Here is a 9,184-nt window from a genome sequence, read left to right as displayed (position 1 = left end):
AAATATATTGTTCCAACCCAAGAATTAGGGCTGCATATTCTGCTTCATTGTTGGAGTGGGAGTGTAATAACTGCCCGATGGAGAATACCCTTTCTTGTTGCTCGTTGAAAATGACTATGCCTGTTGCAGACTGGTCCATTGTTCCCTTGTATGATCCATCAAATAAAAGAGAGTGAGCTCTTTCCAGCCTAGGACTCTCTACCATTGGTGTTTCTTTCTCCCCTTCCGTGTTGACCTTCAGCTTCTTCTCATAATGGCGATGGGTGAGAATTCCCGCTAAACTAGCCTTGGTGGAGTTTTCTACTTGCATGGTGTAGTCAAACTCTTGTAATCTAATTAACCACTTTGAGATCCTAGATGATACATCCATGTTTCGAATTACATATGGGAAAACCTCTTCCATTGTCAGGATTACAAAGGGTCTAGGCAGGAGATAGGAGCGGAACTTTGTGGTGGCAAACATTAGTGCCAGAACCATGTGTTCTACTTCGGTAAATCATTTTTCTAATGGCATCATGACACGTTTAGAATAGTAAATAGGATGCATGAAAGAAGTTTGGGGGTCCTTTTGCATTAGCACGGCTCCGAGTGTATCACTTCCTACACTAGGGTTCACATAAAATGGCTCATCCCACTTAGGAGGTGAAATGGTGGGAAGCTTAGCTAGGATTTGCTTTACCTCAAAAAACTATTGTTCATTCTCTTGACTCCATGAGAAGACATCCCTCTCGGTGATTTGTTGTAGGGGAAGGACCACTTGAGATAGGAAGTGAATGAATCTGCTTAAGTATCTTACCTTCTGAAGGAAAGAAACCAACTGCGTAGCGGTGGTGGGTGACGACAAAGATACAAGGGAATAGATTTTGCTAGGGTCAGCCTCGCTCCCTTTTTCTGAAATTACATGGCCAAGGAGAGTGACTTTGCTTTCACCAATGTGACACTTATCCACGTTGAGCTGGCCACCCAAGGTTTGCAGCCTAGTTAAGCCATCATAGAATTTTCTTAAATGAAGGGCTCGTGAACTATAGATGAAAAAATCATCTATGAAAACCCGTATTGATGTTCCAAAGTAGGGTTGGAAAACAAAGGTCACATAGCGTTGAAATGTGGCCAGGGTGTTAGTGAGGCCAAACGGCATCACTCTATAGGCAAAGCATCCCCAAGGTGTGATGAAGGTTGTCTTTTTATGATCTTCTTTTGCAATGCTAATCTAGAAGTATCCTGAGTAGCCGTCGCACACTGTGTATCGTTCATGACCTTCCACTTCATTGAGAATTTCATCCTAGAATGGGAGGGGAAAGTGATCCCTCTTCGTGGCTGCATTGAGAGGTTTATAGTCCACGCAGACTCTCCACTTACCATTTTTTTTTGGGTGTGTCTACTACTAGGGAGACCCATTATGAGTCTTCGACAGGGTAGACGAAACCTTCTTGTAGAAAACTTCTCACTTCTTTAAGTAGTGCCTCTTGTTGGATTACTTCAAGTCTTCTGAGCTTTTGTACTACGGGTTTACTACCTTCCTTGATTTTTATGTGGTGTTACACTACTATAATTCCTGTGATCTTATCATAGCCATCAATGAACAAAGTATTGAAGTTACCTAGCATGGAGACATAGTCCTTCCTTTGGTCATTTGTTAACTTGTTTGAGAGCATTTTTGTAGCTTACTTGCATCCTCCAAGGATTGCATACCTGATGATTCCTCTTGGTTTGTCAGGGGTGTTTCAGATTGTGTCAATCTTTTTGGGTCTTTAAGAATGACCCCCATCACTTCAATGCTATTGTCACTTCCATTGGTGGTGGTTGTCTCTTCTCCTGAGGTAGACGAATAGTCACTAGTGGAATCATATTCTGAAGCCTACAAGATCATGTTGCGCTGCTATCAAGTCCTCATGTCGTAGAATATGGACTTCCCTTTAGCGTCCTTCATCCGAATCATTCCGGTGCTCCAATCTTGTTTAGCCTCCATAGCCATAAGCCAAGGCCTCCCAAGAATGATGGGGTAGCCCTCCCCTTTGTGTGGCATGACGAAGATGTCTACCTCCACTTCTGTATTGAATGATTTTACTTTGACCACATTTACAATGCCCACGCATTTCACTCATACATTGTTTGCATCTTGGCTCGACATGGTGCCGGCCTACTTACCTCTAGACCTAGATGGTGCATCATCTTTTTACTCATGACACATATTTGCGCGCCACCATCTATGTAGACATTTGAGATTCGTTGCCCCTTGATGTGAGCATCCATGGTCGGTAGGATGTCGTCGAGATCCCTTCTAGAGATAGCCCCAGCTATCCAGGGTCTGGATTTCCTAGTTCTTACCATTTTTGTCCATTGCCTCCTCATCCTTGATGCAAGGTGGAGTAATTGGGGCCCAATTATCTTCGGGCCCTGCATTAACACATCCTGAACTAAGTCATAGGGTTTTGCATACTCACCTAGTGAGAAGTCCACGATGTCTATTTTTCATCGCGGTTTAGCTGCTTGCTTGCTAGACTCGGCCTTCCCTTTCATCTTATCTTCTCTTTGAGAGGCTTCCTCGTGCCTGGCATGCTTCACTCCCATATCATCCACTTCTTCTACCTTCACTTTTCCTTTGTGATTCTCTCGAACTGATTCTTCTACCTTTGCCATCCCTTTAGCCTCCAAGCTAATAACACTCACCACTTGGTTCACAACAGGTGGTGGGGGTAGTGGTGGAATGAGAGGTTGGGGTGGTGGTTTCTGTTGTACACGTGGTCGAAGGATTTGGATCGGTGGGATCATCCCTGGGTGCCTAGGTGGTGGAAGTCTTGCTCTTTGTAGAGAGATCTGATTCTATCTCCCCCCTCTATTGAAATTCTGCCTCCTTGCGTGTGGGCAGTAGTACATTCCATGGCCATCTTCCCTACAGTTGTAACACTGGTACTCCTGGTTTTGCCTTTGTTGTCCACTTCCTTATTCTGGATTCGTGACGGGTGCATGCTCTTGCTGCGCCAGATGCACATATAAACTCTCTAGTTGGGTGGTGATGCGACTCAGCAGGTCTTGCTGCTCTTCTGATGCCTCTTGTTGTTGGGATCTATGATTGGTTGTTGTAGTTCACTGAGATTGGTTGGGCAGATCTTGTTTCCTCTAACTCGTTTACTCTTCCTTGCATGCGTAGCTTCTTGTCTTTAAGGCAGGCTACTTCAACTGCCAACTCATATGTTGCAGGAAACCTTCCCTTCACCTTCTCTCTAAGCGGTGACCATAGACTAGCAATGAAACGGTCCTTCTTTAGGAAATTAGGCGCTCCTTCTCCTTCCTCCGCTGAGGCAACCCATCTCTCCCATAAGTCCACAAATTTGGACTCGTAGGTGGCATACTCTAGCAAACCTCCTCGCTCCAATTCTGCCACTAGCTGCCATAGCTTCTCCGAGGTTGTGCTTCCACCAAACCTCTTTACAAAAGCAACCCTTAACACATCCCATGCATTCATGGTGGCCTGGGACAATGCATTATACGAGGACTTGGCCTCTACTTTCATCAGTAGAGGAAAAATTCTAAGTCGTGAAGCGTCGTCATCTTTGTTAGAGACGACACAAGCAATGTCGAAATCATCCAAAAAGTCGGTGGTGAGATCTTCTCCCTTATTTCCACTGAACGTGGGGAAAGAAACACTTGCCATGGTAGTGACTCAAAAAATTACAAACCTTTTGTTTTTAATAGATTAATACATTAACAACAGTAGCGGCTCATAGCGGCTTTTTATAGGGTTGGGTGGATAGGTTAAAACAGGATAAAGACAGAAACATTAAAGGAATGATGGTAATCCAATATGGGGAGAATGATAGGGTTTGGGGAATTAAGGATTTCTCCTAGTACCGCCGCACCAAATAGGTATAGAATCTTCTGTTGGTAGAAGACTTTCCTATCTACATAGATATTCACATGCATATGCTACAGGAATCTGAACGGGAATGCCGTTGGCCCGTTTTCCATCATGCATAGAGGGTGGAATACTTACTTATACTCTTACCATGCCAGTAATGATGAGTCGGCACATCCACAAGAGATCATCGCCTTTCATGGGCTCTACCTTTCCTTCGTTGCTCAGCACATATGGGGTGATGGCGATGCGTCTGACCACTCCCAGCCTCTTGGCGAGTAGCAATTGTAGGTAATTTCCATAGTCAGCTATCACTAGGTTTCACACGTGGTAGAAATCTTTTTCAAGATAAGTTATACAGAGAGAGGAGGAATATCCTCTACCCCTCTTCTTCAGGATTGTCAAAGTGGATTGGTAGTACTCGCATGCGTCGTGCAAATCGGTAGGTGACCTTCCGCCACTTAGCTTCGGATGACTTCCTCTTTGGCAAGCTGGGTACAACCCGGCTTTCTGATCTTGAAGCACTTTCTTGGCCAGATGCTTCTCCCTTTGGGGTCATGTGTTTCCAGACTGGCTTATCTTCTCCTTACCTTTGGCTCGAGCAGCCCCTTTAGGCTACTTTGGAGTAAAGATTATAACTTTGACTGCAGTTTCTTTAGGAAAAAGAGGCCTCACTGTTTTCTTTCCTTCTTTGATGTGAATGACTTCTTCGCGATGAATGTCGATGTAGACGATTTCAGCCCTTTCGCTGCCTTCATTTCCGGCACTCATTGACCGTGTGTCTTCGTTGACAACAGTGATGGCACTTTACCGACCTCCCACCTAATGCTCTCAATTTTTGGTTAGAATGAGCAACATGAGATGGAGAATTTACCTCTTGAATACTAACAACATTGCAGCCTGGCAGTAGTACTTCAATGAAGGCGGCTAGTGCCTCCTTCGTCTCCTCTTCTTCTGTCCTCCAATTAGAGAATTTCTTCAGCCATTCATCCATGATGGGCGTCACTTTCAACATTGTAAACCGAAGGGTCTTAGAATCCCTCCTCAGTGGGGCCACCAAATGACGGGAGCAAAACGAACCCCAAACCCCGACGGCCTCTAAAACGCCGCGGACTAAATGGCGCATCTCGAGCCTGTCACGGTAAAGCGAACAGGGGGCACCACCTAGATTTGAGTGGCTAGGACGCAGACCACGATGATATGAACACCGCCAACTTACACACAATGAGAGAGAGAGAGAGAGAGAGAGAGTGGCAAATGATGAAAACCCTCGGGGGTGTGAGGGAGAATTATTTCTGTAGTATTTACAATGACCTTCCTTCCAACGAGGCGACACACCGTGGTGATAGAGAGGTAGGGAGAAAAGATTGTGTAAACTACTTGGTGCATTTTCTAAGATGACTCAATGATTGTGAAGCTTGCTACCAAGAGCGTGTATACGTGTGTGCATCGACCATTGGAGTCGAAAGGTGGACGTGGCTCCCTTCGCATGGTGCAAATCCCAAGGAAAACCAACACACAAGGCCCCCTTCCCCGTGATGCCAATAGTGTCAACTCTTCCCACTACACTCTACCAAGTGCTGACCTCTCGTGAGCTGCCCCCCCCCCCCCCCCCGATAGTGACCTCTCATTGCCAATTTATAGGTGTTGGCTTCTTGGATTATGGTAATCCTGGTGTGATTAGGGTAGGCTAATCGGGGAGACAAAGCAAGTGGTGAGCCCGGTGTGGTTGACCCTTGCCTTTTTTTGGGAGGTTATTAAAAGATGAGAATATCTAGGTGGGCCTTTGTGACCATCACCTAGAGAGAGGGAATTTACAAAGTGGGAATTTTACAATGGCTTGGGTGAAACTGAAGAAATGACAAAAATAACCTATAAATTACTGAAAATAAAGAAGTTGCCAATGCGTTGGTGTAGTGCATATGTCTTTTCGGGACCGGCCAGGGCATGCCTTCGATGCATTTCTCCTTTTTGTTGTTGGCGGCGCGTGCTTTGGGTCCTCCTTCTTTCTTCATTGTCGTCGTAGTCGTGGAATCCTTTGGTTTTTTTTTGTATTTGTAGTGCGTATATGTGTGTGTGTGTGTGTGTGTGTGTGTGTGTGTGTATGTGCATGTGGACGGATGTGTGTGTGTATGTGTGTATATGTGTTTGAGTGTATGTATGTGTATATGTGTGTGTGAGTGTATGTATGTGTATTTGTAGTGCGTATATGTGTGTGTGTGTGTGTGTATGTATGTGCATGTGGACGGATGTGTGTGTGTATGTGTGTACGTATGTGCATGTCGACGGATGTGTGTGTGTATGTGTGTATGGGTGCGTGAGTGTATTTATATATATGTGTGTGTGTGCGCAAGCATGCGTGGGAACGGGGCTTATATATATAATATATATATTATATATGTTTTTTTTTAGTTTTTTCTTCATCTCTATTGGCGGTCTGTTGCTACTGCAGGCTACGCGATGCGGATGGAGGGGGAGGTGTGTGTGTAAGGGTGAATGTGTGTGCGTATGTGTTGTGTGTATAGAGAAAGAGAGAGAGTGAATTTCTGCGCCATTACAGGCTCGCGAGGGAGACAGAGACAGAGAGAGAGAGTTTAATGGTGGGCGCCCACTGTGTATAGAGTGCCAGAGAGTGAGAGAGATGGGGTGAGGGAGAGGATGACGTGGGTGTGTGGGTGGATGAGGTTGAGGGTGTGTGTGTGTGTGGATGAGGGAGAGCCCCCGTTATTTACCCGCCTTCACAGGCTGGGACGAACGAGAGAGAGAGAGAGAGAGAGAGAGAGAGAGAGAGAGAGAGAGAGAGAGAGAGAGAGAGAGAGAGAGAGAGAGAGAGAGAGAGAGAGAGTAGCGGCCTGCGAGGGTGAGGGCGTTAGAGTGAGAGAGAGGATGGGTAGGTGGGAGAGTGTGTGGCGTTGGAGCCTTTGGGATGGGTCCGAGAGAAGGAGAGGGGAGGTGGCGGCGTGGCGACAGAGGGTGATGAGGGGGTTGGTTTTAGTCAACGGGCATTGTGGGAGTTAGAGTATATAATAAAAGGCAGGTTCCCACTGGGGGGGGGGGGGGGGGGGGGAAGAGAGTGTGTGAGGGTCTGGGGTGGTGATAGGGAATGTGCGAGAGAGGATAGGGTGTGTGTGTGTGTGAATGAGAAGGGAATGGAGAGAGAGAGAGAGAGAGAGAGAGAGAGAGAGAGAGAGAGAGAGAGAGAGAGAGAGAGAGAGAGAGAGAGAGAGAGAGAGAGAGAGATTCCTTCCATGGTCTGCGGGGCCACTCTTCCAAGAGAGAGGGAGGATGGGTAGGTCTAGGTGGAGATAGGGGGGGGGGGATATGGCCGCAAGGGTGTGGACAAGAGGAGAGGTAGGGGTAGCGGGCCAAGGGAGGGAGAATGAGGCCGAGGGAAGAGTGAGGCGAGCGGGTGGGGAAGAGAGAGGAAATATTTCTAGTGAGGCATGCTTTTCCATGCATGGGAACCCCCCATTTTTTTTCTCTTTTACCAAAAATATCTCCTATTATATAAGTTACTTTTGATTTTTTCTTCCCTTTTTCACAAACATTTTAGCCTTTATTAAATAAATAAGACTTATGCTAATCAATCACGATGTAGCATAAATAAGTAAGCTTTCTTTGTTGATCTCTCTTTTGACCTTAAATATTAAATATATATATTCTAAATTACATTATATATTTTAGTATTTTCTAATATATTTTTCATGTATATATATAAATAATCCACCCTACCAAATATTTTATTCACTAGTTTTCATTTTCAAACCTCAACCCCACTTTCAAATTTCAATAATACCTCCATCTAGATGATTGCCAATCTTTTTAAAAACTCTAGGTCATGTTTTCATACACATGAAGGAGCTCACACTTGAAGGCAAGAGAGAATTCCACTCAAAGGGGACCACCAAAAGACCTTTGCAGCCACAAATAATACATTATTTGGCTGAATTTTTTAGGTAGAGAAGAACCCCGAATCTGAAGGAGCGTTCAACATGAAAGATGTAGTTCGTGATCTCAACTTTTAGCTCAAAGTTTTTTAGAGTTTTTGGAGTTATGAACACGTAGATATGATTTTTGTAGTGGACCCCAGTTTTCTCGTGTAATGGTGACACAGGCCATCCCCAATTTTCTTCCCTCTAGAATGGCTATGGTTCTACAAGTCTTCAAGCATGATTACAAGAGACAAGGCTCTTTTAATGAGGTCTTGGAAATTCTAGAGTGATTCTATCACCATTTTTGGAGGATCCATCCTCATCAACAACTATCCACCTTTGATAATCTCTCTTGTAAATTTCTTACCTCTCTCTTCTCTCCCTAATAAGCTTATGTCTAGCCAAAGCTAGACTATTGTAAATATCTCCTATCCTCTACATCCTACCCACATTCTCTCATCTTCTCTCTCTATTGACTCTGGTATTTTAAATAATGAGGAGACAAGATGGAAGCCACAGTCACATGCACCCCATTTTCCTAGTCACCAAAGTAGGACACTCACCTCAAATAGAAATATTGCTAAATCCTCCCCTCCTTCCCTATATAAGGAGGCCATGAGAGCTCACTAACACACACACACACACACACACACCTATCCATACACACTCATGTGCTACATGCTTGTAGCATGAACCCTAATCACATAATCACAACACCATCATCATCACCATCACCATGCACAAAAGATGAGCACCACACCACTTGTAATTAAGGGTTGAAGGCACAATTTCAAGAAGAAGAAGGGTGGACACACTCATGATATTCCTCGCCATCAACTCCCATCTCTCCATTATGCCTCCTACCATCTTGTCCCCTTCTCATTTTCCTGCCATACGCTACCTATTGTATTCATCTTTTGCAAGCAATCAACACACTCCATCTTGGTGAAATACTTTGCGTCGCTTTGGATACATCTCATTGTGAGTATGGTATATGCTTGTTCCTTGCCTTCTTTTCCTTCTTATGTAAAGGTGTGCGGATTCTCCACCATACACACACACACTCTCTCTCCCTCTCATATTCCTATCATCTTGCTACTTCCATCTTGAGGTGTGCGGATTCGCCACCTCTTGTATGATAAGTGAGCATACTCGCAAGTTTCCCCTACCTCATTATCTTCCTTACTAACATGCACGAGTAGCAAGCCCATTCTCACTCATTCACCACTCCTCTCACCTTATTCTCCGACCACCCCATTCCACATTTGGTCATGGATCTTGAAATTGTTTTCCATGGCATGCTTCATTGTGTATATGTATGCGTCCTAGCCGCATATCTTGCTAGGTGGTGCCCCTTGTGCGCTCCTTGCCGCACTGTCGAAGCAAGGGACTTGCC

This window comes from Adiantum capillus-veneris, chromosome 1 (assembly GCF_014529385.1).
Source record: "Adiantum capillus-veneris isolate H3 chromosome 1, ASM1452938v2, whole genome shotgun sequence".
Classification (NCBI taxonomy): Eukaryota; Viridiplantae; Streptophyta; class Polypodiopsida; order Polypodiales; family Pteridaceae; genus Adiantum; species Adiantum capillus-veneris.
This window is presented reverse-complemented; position numbering follows the sequence as displayed.